Raw genomic sequence first — 14,179 nt, forward strand, 5'->3', positions numbered from 1 at the left:
GTTATTAAAAGAGCACAATATTCAAGGCAGACATTCTTTACTAGTTTGACTACATCTGCGGAAAGAGACGATGGAAAAGCTCAACATCATCAGTCAGAACAAGGCCAGGGGCCAACTATGGGACAGACCATCAATTGCTCATATGCAAGTTCAAATTGAAGTTGAAGAAAATTAGAAAAAGTCCATGAGAGCCAAAGTACAACCTTGAGTCATTTTACTTGGATCCATAATCAATGCCCATGGAAGCAGCAGCAAGAAATCAAATGACACATTGCACTGGGCAAGTCTGCCGCAAAAGATCTCTTTAAAGTGTTAAAAAAGCAAAGATACCACTTTAAGTACTAAAGTGTGCCTTATCCAAGTCATGGTGTTTTCAATCGCCTCATATGCATGTGAAAGCTGGACAATGAATAAGGAAGACCATAGAAGAACTAATGTCTTTGAATTATGGTGCTGGCGAAGAATATTGACTATACAATGGACTGCCTGAAGAACAAACAAATCTGTCTTGGAAGAAGTACAGCAAGAATGCTCCTTAGAAGCAAGGATAGTGAGACTTCGTCTCACATACTTTATACATGTTATCGGGAGGGATCAGTCCCTGGAGAAGGACATCATGCTTGGTAAAGTAGAGGGTCAGCGAAAAAGAGGAAGACCCTTAACAAGATGGATTGACACAGTGGCTGCAACAATGGGCTGAAACATAGCAAAGATTGTGAGGACAGCACAGAACCGGGCAGTGTTTTGTTCTGTTGTACATAGGGTCATTATGAGCCAGAACCAACTTGATGGCACCTAACAACCAACAACACTGTTTCATTTTAAGACTTCAGGGGATATTTTTGGTTTAAGTTTTAAAGATTATCTCCGAGCAATAGTTTCGGGGGTTCACCCAGCCTCCATGGCTCCAGAAAGTCCAGATTCCATGGGAATTTGAAACTCTGTTCTGCGTTTTCTCCCTTTAGATCAGAATTCTTCTACAGAATCTTTGATCAAAACGTTCAGTAATGGTAGCTGGGCACCATCCAGTTCTTCTGGTCTCATGGCAAAGGAGGCAGTTGTTCATAGAATTGCTGATTCTTGAACAGGGGTATGACATGATCAGTGGACTGGAGGCGGCAAGACTAGAGGCAGGAAGGTTGGGGAAGGCTGGTGTGATGGTTCAGGGGATCTGGGCTGCCAAGGCCTGATAGGGCAAGGTTATGGGGAGGAGAGGGGAGATTTAGAGGAATAACCAGCAGGCATTCTCAGAGAGGGTCACAAACTTAAATGCCCACAGGAACCAGGCCATTTAACCTGGGCAGGGTGTAAGCATGGAGTTATGGGGACTATAAAGCATGATCTGGTGGGGGCAGCACCCACCCAGCACTAGTTGATCGTTGCCAAGTGGGAAAGAAGGCCTAGCAGGGCCATATCAGCAATTCATATTTTTTAAAAATGCAAAAATCTCCTGGTTTTTTAATTATGGCAACTAAATTGAAAACAAAACAAAACTCTGAAGGGGCCAACCTGTAGAGATAACCAATCTCTTCAGGAAGGAGGAGATTCCAGGAGATGAAATGAAGGGACAGTGACACCAAGTTTTCTTTCCAGTGAGGCTGAGGCAGTTCACAACCCTAGCAGCAGTCAGAGAGGGCTTCCTGGAAGAAGCAATGCTGGACATTGAAGGAGGAAAGTATTCCACGTGGAAAGAACAGCATGTGTGAAGGCATAGGTTAAGTTGAGTGAGCCTAAAAGAAAACGTGCAAACTACATCAATGATAGTTCCACAGAAGGGAAAACACATGGCCAGGAAACATATGAGGAGGTGCCTGTCCTAAGCCATCATCAAGGAGATGCAGATCAAGACCAGGATGAGATGACACTTCACATGCATTTGACTGACAAAAATGAGGGAGTCTGACAATACCATGCATTGGTGAAGCGGTAAATCAATAGCAGCTCATATACTGCTTGATGGGAGGGTACACTGCTACTCCCGCTGTGACCCAGCAACTCCACTCTTGGATATATATATACCAAGGGAAACCCAAGCACGTGTACACTACTTCTCAAACCGTCATGTGCTCTGCATCGCCCAGGGACCTTATTAAAATGCAGATTCTGATTCAGTGAGTCAGAGTAGGCCCAAAATTCTGCATTTCTCACAAGTTTTAGGTGATGTTGAGCCTGCTGATCCCTGGACCACACTTCGCAAAGCATTAGGAGACATGTAGAAGAATGTTCACAGCAACACTATAATAGGATAGCAAAAGACCTGAAAACAATCCAAGTATTAACTGACGGGAGAATGGATGAATTGTGGTACAGGCACACAGCATTTACAATGAATGAACCACAACTACACAGACAAATTCTAACAAACATAGCACTGAGTTAAAAAGAAGAAGACTGTATACAGTATGATGTCTTTTATAGCAAAACTAATAAACAAGTAAAAACAACATATTATTTAGGCATTCATATATGCATTAAAATGGAAGATAAAGAACTAGGAAAGGATAAGCTCAAAATTCAAAATTTCAAGGACACAGGGCAGAGAGGTGGGGGACAGGGCAGGATGGAGCACAGAGGAGGATGTAAGTTATCCGTTCTGCTCTAGTTCTTGGGGCGGGCAGTAGTTCGCAGGTGTACATATTATGTGATCCATGTTTTATATTGTGTGATATTATATCCTATAAATAGGGCCATGCTGAGAGCATGTCATGAACTAAGGACTGCTTAATTCTGTGCACCTGATGTGCATATTAAAATAAGAGAGACAAAGAGACAGATGCCCAGAGAAACAGAAGTTCAAAGAGAGACAGAGTCCAAGAGAGATGAGAAGAGGGCGTTGAGCACAAGCATGGTCCATCTGCGATAGGGTTGTCAGAGGCAAGCATAGCAAGGAGTGACCTGAGCTGTGATGGGAGGACTTGCAGGAGTTGTGGGGGTCAGGATGTTTGTCTGACCCAGCCTGGGCCATGGAGCCCACATGGTGGGGAAAAGAGGCCTGGGATTCTCTCCCCCATGATGGCCATCAAGCCCACTGGCCAGATTGTGTGGGAGTCAGAGCTGGGGGATTCACAAAGCACACTAAAAGAGGACAGAGTGACTCAACTAGAAAATGTCCTAGTGGGAAAGTCCACTTGGCAGCAGATAACATCCAGCCCTGGGTAATAACCAGCTCTGGTAATGACCAGTTCCAGGCAGTGACTGTATCCAGCTAAGGATGAGACTTTGGTTGTGATCGAGATAGGACCTGGGGAATGCCCAGCACTGTTCTCCAGATTATTCAAGCATCTGGTCAGGCTGGGCCCACCCCTGGGGGAAATGGAGAGAAAGGACCCTCATAGGACATCCTGGGCTCAGGGCCACTGCATAGAGGCAGGATGGACCTGCCCCTCCTGACCTCATCCCCACTGACCATTTCGCTCCTAAATAGCACTTGGGTCTGACCCCTGCCCTTCCCATCGCTCTGCCCTGCCCTGGCTCAACTTCTCCATCCCCTGACTGGACCACTGTCCCAGCCTCCTCCCAGGGCTCCTGCTCCAGTCTCCCCTTTTCCAACCCATCCTCCACACCAGCCCCAGGGGGATCTTTCTATAACACACAAATGACCATGTCCCTCCACTGCTCAGAAACCTGCACTGGCTCCCTAGCACCTGGAGATAAACTTTGAAGGCATTCAAAGTCCTTTGCCATTTGGCCTTCACTCCCTCTCCTAACTCAATTCTGGTCAAATCCCCTGACTCAGGGACAGGCTCTGCAGTTTCTCCTGAAGACAACAGCAAGCCCTTTCACACTCCAACCTTTGCATATATGGTCCCTCTACATGAAGTGCCTTTTCCCCACTGAACAACTCATCTTTCAAAATTCAACTCATATGTCACCTACTCTGAGAAAGTCTCTCCTGACTTCTACACCCCACTCCCAGTTTGTCCCCCGCCCCGATACTTTATGATGACACAGACACACTATGTCTCAGTCACCCTGCAGCAGATGCTCGTGTGCCCCATGCCACATCCCCTTGCCTGCCATGGATTTCAGCTGCAGCTATGGTGGACAGCTCCCGAGCCCTGGTCCACCCCAAGCACCTACCAGTTTCTCCAACTTTCTGCCCTGTGATGTTTTCCGAGTCACAAGAAGCTCGCTCAGCCCAAGCACTGGGCAGCTTGGAAATGCAAGGGAGGTAACACCTCCAGGAGCAGCCCTCAATCCGTGGGGGATGGGAGTCAGTGGGTAAATGCCCCAGCCTTCCATCCTTCCGGGAGACAGTTCTGAGGCATGTTCGCCACGGTCCCTCAGCTGGTCCCTGGCAGGATTGAGCTCCGGTTGCCCACAGCAGTCACCTGCTCCCTAATGCACATTTTATTGGCTTTCCCTCCTGTCTCACTCTTCCTGCTCCCTCCCTCCTGCTTCTTCAGACCACCTCTCAGATAAACTACCTGCCTCCAAGTCCCTGTCTCAGGGTCTGCTTTGGGGGAACCCAAACTAAGACACACCTGTTTGCGTCCATCTCTCCCATAAGGCTGCAAGCAGCATTTTGAGGGCCAGGGCCACGTGGAATCCATCTCCAGATGTGGCATCCGACAGGCTGACTTCACACCCTGACTGTGCCTCGGGTCTGCATGATCTTGGCCAGCTCACTTCCTTGTACCTGTAGGCTCAGCCAAGACAAGGAGGGAATTCTCAAACTGTCAATGAAATTTATCCTGGGGTGTGGTATACAGGATTTCCTCCCTTCCTTCACTTTTCTTGAATTTTCCAAATTTTCTGAGTCATCGTGTATTCCTTTGCCTTGTTTTGCCTTGTCTTCACAGAGCAGAAGCGTGGGCACTGGAGTGATCAGGTCTGGGTTTGAATCTTGAGTCTGCCATGTACTGACTGTGACTGGGCAAGTCATTCAACTTCAATGGGCCTCAGTTTCTACATCTGGAAAAGGGACACAAGCATATCCACATCTGGAAAAGGGACACAAGCATATCCACCCACTTTTCAGGACGGTTGTGACATTTACAAAATGAGTTGCAAGTCTGAGTTACCAACATCCCTGGGGCTGGCATCAGGCCTGGGATGGAAGAGGTACCTTGGAAATGTTTGGAGAACAAAATGAAGCTAGGAGTGGAAATCCCAGGATGTTCTTTATCCCATTCATTTGTCACTCACTCATTCACTCAATACTCATTGATACTCACTGGGTCCAGCTCCATGCTGGGCACTGGGGATGCAGAGTTGTATGAGGAGTATCTCTGACCTTAGGAAGCTTGTGGTCCAAGCGGGAAGACCCAAGAAAGCCAACCACTGCTGAGAATCCCTGATGGGGCACCAGGTGAATGAGGTCACACCTGAGCTGTGCAGGACTTAGCCTGAGGAGCAAGAGGAGGACAGAGACGAGAGGACAGCATGCCAGAGGCCTAGAGGGCAGCCTGGGGTACATACAAGCCACTACAGGAAGCTCACTGTGGCTGAAGCCTGGAGAGTTCAAAGGCGAAGCCTGAAAGGTCAGCAGGGCCAGGTGATGACAACCTTGAGGGCCTTGCAAGGAGTCGGCACTTTCTTTTGAACATGATGGGGAACAATGGAAAATAAGGACATGGAAACAAATCGTTGACTTTCTTGGTGAACTTGGGCAACTCGTTCTGCTTCTTAGAACCTCGATGTCTTTGTCCATACAATGGGAACAAAAATATCACAACGGGGCTATTCTGAGGAGGTCAAGAAATGAGGTGTGTTCATTGCGACAGGGAGAAGGTAGGGGCTCAATGGATATGAGCAAATGAATGAATGAGCAAGTGAATGAGTAAATTTCAGGTTTAGGAGCAGCCTGGTACCTTCACTCATACTATTCTAAGCCTGGAACTCCCAGCACCCCCAAATCCTACCTTTTTCTTGCAGGAAGGCCTCGTACTCACCCACAGGGCCAGCAAGCTGGATGGGCTGGGGACTTTTCCAGGGCCACCCAGTGAGGTAAAAGCACAGCCAGGCCAATGCTCTATCCTCCACTCTGTGATGCCAGAAATTTTTTTTTTTTTTCCTATCCTCAATATGGATTTACCCCAGGCTCTGCCCTGGTGCTTTCTGGGATGCAGAGGCACCTGAGTCCCAAAGCCATTATCTCCATGAAGGGCCAGAACTTCCTGCCTCTGCCTCCCAGATGCCTGAGCCACCATCTGCTCCCAACCAAGCCCTCGGCTCTTTTCTTAAAATAATTCCTCTAGTTTCCTTGGAGACATCTCTTACACGGAAGAAAGGAAGAGCAAAGGAAAGAGGGATAGAACAGTAACAGGTTGGATCTCATTTCCTGAGTACCTACTGTGTGTCAGGCCTGATCCTTGCCACAGTCCTTTGAGCCAGGGATGATTCCCCTTTTCAAATGAGAAACTGAGGCATGGAGACCTGAACTCACTTGCCCCAGGTCTCACAACAAGTAACAGCAGAGCCAGGATTCGAACCCAGGTCTGTAAGACTCAAAAACTAGAGCCTGTGTGACATGGTGGGGAGGTATGTTTGGGGCTGGGAGAGAAGAGTCGTGCCCTTACCCCATGTCTGAATGCCCTAGCCAGGGTACTGCCTAGCCCCCAGCCTCCACCCTCCCTTGCTTGATTCAATTCAGAAAACATTTATGGTCACCTGCTGCATGTTAGGCCCTGGGCCAGGCATGGGGTGGAGGAGTATCTCAGGAATGAATAAGATGAGGTCTTCCCCTTGAAATGCTCTGAATATAGGGGAAGTGGGAGAGGTGGATGAACAGATAAAATTGACCACTGGCCCATTTATTTGCTGCACACAATACCAAAGGCTTCAGAGGAACCATTTTGGCTGATGGTTCCAATGCCCCAGCTGGTAGGATTTAAGAGTCCCATTTTTCAGAGGAGGAAACTGAGGCTCAAAGAAGTAAATTCAGTTATCCAAGGATACACAGAGAGTAAGTGATAGAACCTGGATAAAGTCCCAGATTATGCTAAAATACACAGAAGATGACTTGCTGGAATTGCCTCAGAGACCTGTACGAAGCACTGCTGTGGGGATGTGGGAGAGAGTGGTGGCTGGGAGCCGAAGGACCCTCGGGTGGAAGGGGGGAAATGAAAGGATGTGGACAGATGGGTCTCAGCCCTTTTCTGGCTTTAGCCCTCTCAAGCCAACTCTGACACTGATATCAGTAGCGTATCGGATACCATCAGCCCAACCAACTTGCCTAAACATCTAGTGGATCCCCATTCACAGCATCTCTTAGACATGCCTCACTCAGTGGACACTTGGTCAACCCTAACCCCTTTTATTCTCTGGTTGACCCCATCCAACCAGCCCATCTGGTTGGCCCCATTGGTTCAAATCTTGAGTTTGGAGGCAACTCTCATACCTGGGGGCTAAGCCTAAAACAGGAGAGGCTGTTCCCAAAGATTTCTGGCAGAAGCAGGATCACCATCACATCAAAAGGTGTATGCGCTGTGTGTGCATAGATTACACCTAATCTTTCATTCTCTCATGCTGAGGGGCCAAAGGCCCACCCTCTGCAGTGTGTATATTACTAGAGGGGTGTGGCAACCCCAGAGCAAGGAGGGAAAGCAGAGAGGGAATTCTAGGTGGGGTGATTGGCATGAACAAAAGGAAGGAAGCACGGTCATTCAGGGAGAAGCAAACAACCTAAGTGGAGATGCAGGGGAGAGTCACAGAGATGAGGCCTAGACCAGGGAATTTTCATAAGGCAAGACTATGAGTGCCAAGTGAACAGCTCAGCCTTCATCTGGGAGGCAAAAGGGAGCCACCACGGGGTACAGAGCACAGGGAGGATGTGATCGGACATGTGTTTAAAGAAGATCCCTGTGGTGGCCAGTGTGGAGGATGGCTGCCAAGAGGGGATGAGATGCGAGTCAGGAAAGCCAGTGAGGCAGCCACTACAGCTCTCCAGAGGACCTGGCTAGAGCCATGGGAAGGGAAAGAAGGAGACAGCTGGGAGAGATGTCAAAGAGTCAGAATCAACAGTTATTGCTGATGGATCCTCATGTGGGAATGCGGGGAGAGAAAGAGGGAAAAATAAGGTTTGGGGTCAAGGGAGCATGAAGAAAACTAAAGACACAAGGGAAGAGTAGTCCAAAGGACTAAAGGACCACAACTACCACAGCCTCCACCAGTCTGAGTCCAGCATAACTAGGTGGTGCCTGGCTACCACCACCGAAAGCTCTGACAGGGATCACAATAGAGGGTCCTGGAAAGAGCTGGAGAAAAATGTATAGCAAAATTCTAACTCACAAAAAAAAGACCAGACTTACTGGCCTGACAGAGACTAGAGAAAACCAGAGAGTATGGCCCCAGGACATCTTTTTAACTCAGTATTGAAGTCACTCCTGAGGTTCACCCTTCAGCCAAAGATTAGACAGACCCATAAACAAAATGGGACTAAACGGGCACACCGGCTCAGGGGCAAGGATGAGAAGGCAGGAGGGGACAGGAAAGCTGGTAATGGGGAACCCAACGTCGAGAAGGTGAGGGTGTTGACATGTTGTGGGGTTGGCAACCAATGTTACAAAACAATATGCATATTAATTGTTTAACGGAAACTAATTTGCTCTGTAAACCTTCATCTAAAGTACGATTATATATATATATATATATGTAAACAAAAAAATAAATAAATAAGGCTCCAGTTTCTCGTGTGAATGGCTGGTGAGGCTACAATGGGAGATCTGGGCAAAGGTCATATGAGGACTTGAGTCCTGTGAGGTGTCTACGAGACACATACTTTTGCTCCTCCTGTGGGTTCCATGTTTTACAGTTTACAAGTTGTCAATCCACGCTCTCTCTGAGCCTCCCAACAGTCCTGTGAGGGCAACATGATTTTTCTCAGAGGGGAAAATTCAAGGCTCAGTAAAGGGAAATTGTCAATAAACAAAAAACATAATAAGTGAGTAAATAATACAGTAAATTAGGTAGCTATAAGTTCTGGGAGAAAAAGAAAAAATGCGTATCAGGGTAAGAGGCAGTGCTGAAGTTGGTACAGATTATTAATTTTAAATAGGGTATTCGGGAAGCTCTCGCTGAGAAGATAATACCTGAGTAAAAGAGTGAAGGTGTAGTCCCTACAGATATCTGGGGAGAAAGCATTCCAGATGAAGGGAAATGCCAAGGCAAAGGTCCTAAAGTGAGAGATATTTAAATCTTCCCACTACAAAATATCTAAAAATGACAGATTAAAAAAAATTATATGGAAACAAATAAGTCCTAAAGACAGTAAAGAAAACCTCTGATGCCAGAAACAAAGCAGGAACATGAGACTAAGATGATAATACTGCACTGAGGCGGCAAGATCCCATGCAGACATCTATAGATCAGATAACACAAAATCTGGGACCCATGTGAGGTGGGGAGGCAAACAAGTCAAGGATCATCCTGCACAAATCATAGACTCAGGAGGCGCTATATCACTGAAGGAAGGACAAATTTTTTTAAATCCTGCCCCACAGAGACAGCAAAAAAAAAAAAAAAAACAGCCTGTCTCAGCCTTGGATTTGGGTGAATTAATGAAAAATCTCCCCGAGAAGTTGTGGGCATTGACTGGCCCTCACATAGGTTTGAGGCCTTAATTTTAAGTATATGGTCCAAAAAATGCAAGCAGACAATTTTAATTTAAAGTAATCCTGGAAATTAACTAAGCCATGAGTTGGTTCTTTAAAAAAAGATCAAGAACACAAAGAGAAAAGAAATAATCCAAACAAACAATATCAGGAAAGAACAAAGGGCATCTCTATTTTTTTTCTACAGATGCTACAGACATTAAAAAGGTAATGAGAATATTACAAATACCTTTAACCCCAAAATTGGATAATTTAATTGAAATGGACAAATTCTTTGAAAAAAATTACTTATCAAAAGAGGCACGAGAAGAAATAAAATTTTTGAATAGTCCTATATCTATTAATGAGCCTTTGTGGTGCAGTGGTTAAGAGCTTGCCTGCTAACCAAGAGGATGGTGGTTCGAATCCACCAGCCACTCCTTGGAAACCCTATGGAGCAGTTCTACTCTGTCCTATAGGGATGCTATGAGTTGCAATCAACTAGATGGCAACGGGTTTATATCTATTAAAGAAATTTAATCTGTAATTTAAAACCTTTCCACAAAGAAACCTTTATGCCAAAATGACCTCATTGGTGAATTCTTCCAAACATTTAAGAAAGACAAAACATCAATCCTACAAATTCTTCCAAAGAACATAAATTATTTCCTGACTCAGCTTATGAGTTCAGCATAAGTTTGATACCAAATTCTGAAAAGGACATTACAGTAAAGAAAAATTATAAGCCAATATCTCTCATGAACATAGATGTAAAAATACTAAACAAAAAATATATATAAAGTATAATACATCATGACCAAATGTGATTTATTCCATGAATTTATTCCATGAATGTAACATAGCTTGACATTCAAACATTGATCAATATAACTCCCCACTTTAACGGGTTAAAAAATAGTGATCATCTCAAAAGATGTGGAAAATGTATTTGAAAAATTTCAGCACCCATTCATAATAAAAATCATCACCAAACTAGGAATAGAAAGGAACTTTCTTAATCTTATAAACAGCATCTACAAAATGCTATAGCTAACTCCATACTTTTTTTTTAATAATTTTTATTGAGCTTTAAATGAATGTTTACAAATCAAGTCAGTCTGTCACATATAAGCTTATATACACCTTACTCCATACTCCCACTTACTCTCCCCCTAATGAGTCAGCCCTTCCAGTCTCTCCTTTCGTGACAATTTTGCCAGTTTCTAACCCTCTCTACCCTCCCATCTCCCCTCCAGACAGGAGATGCCAACACAGTCTCAAGTGTCCACCTGATACAAGTTGCTCACTCTTCATCAGCATCTCTCTCCAACCCATTGTTCAGTCCCTTCCATGTTTGATGAGTTGTCTTCGGGAATGGTTCCTGTCCTGGGCCAACAGAAGGTTTGGGGACCATGACTGCCAGGATTCTTCTAGTCTCAGTCAGACCATTAAGTCTGGTCTTTTTACGAGAATTTGGGGTCTGCATCCCACTGATCTCCTGCTCCCTCAGGGGTTCTCCGTTGTGCTCCCTGTCAGGGCAGCCATCGGTTGCAGTCGGGCACCATCTACTTCTTCTGGTCTCAGGATGATGTAAGTCTCTGGTTCCTGTGGCCGTTTCTGTCTCTTGGGCTCACAGTCATCATGTGACCTTGGTGTTCTTCATTCTCCTTTGATCCAGGTGGGTTGAGACCAATTGATGCATCTTAGATGGCCACTTGGCTAACACCATACTTAATGGTAAAATACTGAATGCTTTTCCCTTTAAGTCAACTATCTGTTATCATCACTTCTATTTAACATTCTATGAGATCCTAGTCAGTGCAATTAGGCAAGAAAAAGAATTAAAAGTTAAAAAATTGGAACAGAAGTAAAAAATTCATTATTCACAGATGCATTCTGTGCATGTGAAAAATCGAAAAGAATCCACAAAGAAAACAATTATAATTAACAAGTGAATTTAGTAAGGTTTCTAGGTACAAGGTCAATATTAAAAAATCAATTGTATTTACCAATTAAAAAATGGGAAAGGATATGAATAGGCACTTCACTAAAGAAGACATTCAGGTAGCTAACAGATACATAAGGAAATGCTCAGGATCATTAGCCATTAGAAAAATGCAAATCAAAACTACAGTCAGATTCCATCTCACTCCAGCAAGGCTGGCATTAATCCAAAAAACACAAATAATAAATGTTAGAGGCTGTAGAGAGACTGGAACACTTACACACTGCTGGTGGGAATGTAAAATGGTACAACCACTTTGGAAGTTGATTTGGTGCTTCCTTAAAAAACTAGAAATAGAACTACCATACGATCCAGCAATCCCACTCCTTGGAATGTATCCTAGAGAAATAAAAGCCATCACACGAACAGATATATACACACCCATGTTCATTGCAGCACTGTTTACAACAGCAAAAAGATGGAAGCTATCAAGGTGCCCATCAACGGATGAATGGATAAATAAATTATGGTATATTCACAGAATGGAGTACTATGCATCAATAAAGAACAATGATGAATCCATGAAACATTTCATAACATGGAGGAATCTGGAAGGCATTATGCTGAATGAAATTAATCAGTTGCATAAGGACAAATATTGTATGAGACCACTATTGTAAGAACTTGAAAAAATAGTTTAAACAGAGAAGAAAATATTCTTTGATGGTTACAAGAGTGGGGAGGGAGGGAAGGAGGGAGAGGGGTATTTACTAATTAGCAGATAAGAACTATTTTAGGTGAAGGGAAAGACAACACACAGTACAGGAGAGGTCAGTACAACTGGACTAAACCAAAAGCAAAGGAGTTTTCTGAATAAACTGAATGCTTCGAAGGCAGGTGCAGGGGTTTGGGGACCATGGTTTCAGGGGACACCTAAGTCAATTGGCATAATAAAATCTATCAAGAAAACATTCTGCATCCCACTTTGGAGAGTGGCGTCTGGGGTCTTAAATGCCAGCAAGTGGCCATCTAAGATGCATCATTTGGTCTCAACCCACCTGGAGCAAACGAGAATGAAGAACACCAAAGACACAGGTAATTATAAGCCCAGGATACAGAAAGGGCTACATAAACCAGAGACTACATCAGCCTGAGACCAAAAGAAATAGATGGTGCCTGGCTACAACCAATGACTGCCCTGACATGGAATACAACAGAGAACCCCTGAGGGAGTAGGAGAACAGTGGGATGCAGAGCCCAAGTTCTTGTAAAAAGACCAGGCTTAATTGTCTCACTGAGACTAGAAGGACCCCAGAGGTCATGGTCCCCAGATCTTCTGTCAGTCTAAGACAGGAACCATTCCCAAACCCGACTCTTCAGACAGGGATTGGACTGGACTATGGGATAGAAAATGATACTGGTGAAGAATGAGCTTCTTGGAACAAGTAGACACATGAGACTATGTGGGCATCTCCTGTCTGGAGGGGAGATGAGAGGAAAGAAGGGGTCAGAAGCTGACCAAATGGACACAAAAAGAGAGAGTGGAGGGAAGGAGTGTGCTGTCTCATTAGGGGGAGAGCAACTAGGAGTATATAGCAAAGTGTATATAAATTTTTGTACGAGAGACTGACTTGATTTATAAACTTTCACTTAAAGCATAATAAAAATTAAAAAAGAAAAAAAGTTATAGGGCTGACATTACCAGATTTCAGGGTATATTAAAAGCTATTGTTGGGAGAAAATATTTGCAAAGCATATATCCGATAAAGGACTAGTATCTAGAACATATAAAGAACACTCAAAACTCAACAGTTTTTTTTTTAATTACCTAATTAGAAAACGGGAAAAAGACATGAATAGACATTTCACCAAAGAAGATACACACGCACTCACACAAAACCCAAGCCAGTTGCTGTCAAGTTGATTCCAGCTCATGTCAACTCCATGTGTTTGGGTTTTCCATGTCTGAGATCTTTTGCAAGTAGATAGGCCTTTCTTCTAAGGCACTGCTGTGTGGATTTGAATCACCAACCTTTCAGTTAGTAGCCACGCATATAACTGTTTATGCTTCCCTGGACTCCACAGATGACAGATGAGTACCTGAAAAGATGTTGAACATCATTAGCCATTGTTGGTGTTGTCAGATGCCGTAGAGTTTGTTCCGACTCATAGCGACCCCATGTACATCCTCACAATCTTTGCTATGCTTGAGCCCATTGTTGCAGCCACTGTGTCAATCCATCTCGTTGAGGGTCTTCCTCTTTTTCATTGACCCTCTACTTTACCAAGCATGATGTCCTTCTACAGAGACTGGTTCGTCCTGATAACATGTCCAAAGTATGTGAGATGAAGTCTCACCATCCTTTCTTCTAAGGAGCATTCTGGCTGTACTTCTTCCAAGTCAGATTTTTTATTCTTCTGGCAGTCAATGGTATAATCAATATTCTTCACCAACACAATAATTCGAAGGCATCAATTCTTCTTCAGTCTTCCTTATTCATTACTTAGCTTCTGCATGCACGTTAACCGTTAGGGAAATGCAAATTAAAACCATAGTGAAATATCACTGTACACCTATCAGAATGGCCAAAATAAAAAATAGCGACAACACCAAATGCTGTAAGATACAGAGAAACCAGATCATTCCATTGCTGGTGGGAATGGAAAATGGTACAGCACCTCTGGAAAACAATTTGGCAGT

This window comes from Elephas maximus, chromosome 25, assembly GCF_024166365.1.
Source record: "Elephas maximus indicus isolate mEleMax1 chromosome 25, mEleMax1 primary haplotype, whole genome shotgun sequence".
NCBI lineage: Eukaryota > Metazoa > Chordata > Mammalia > Proboscidea > Elephantidae > Elephas > Elephas maximus.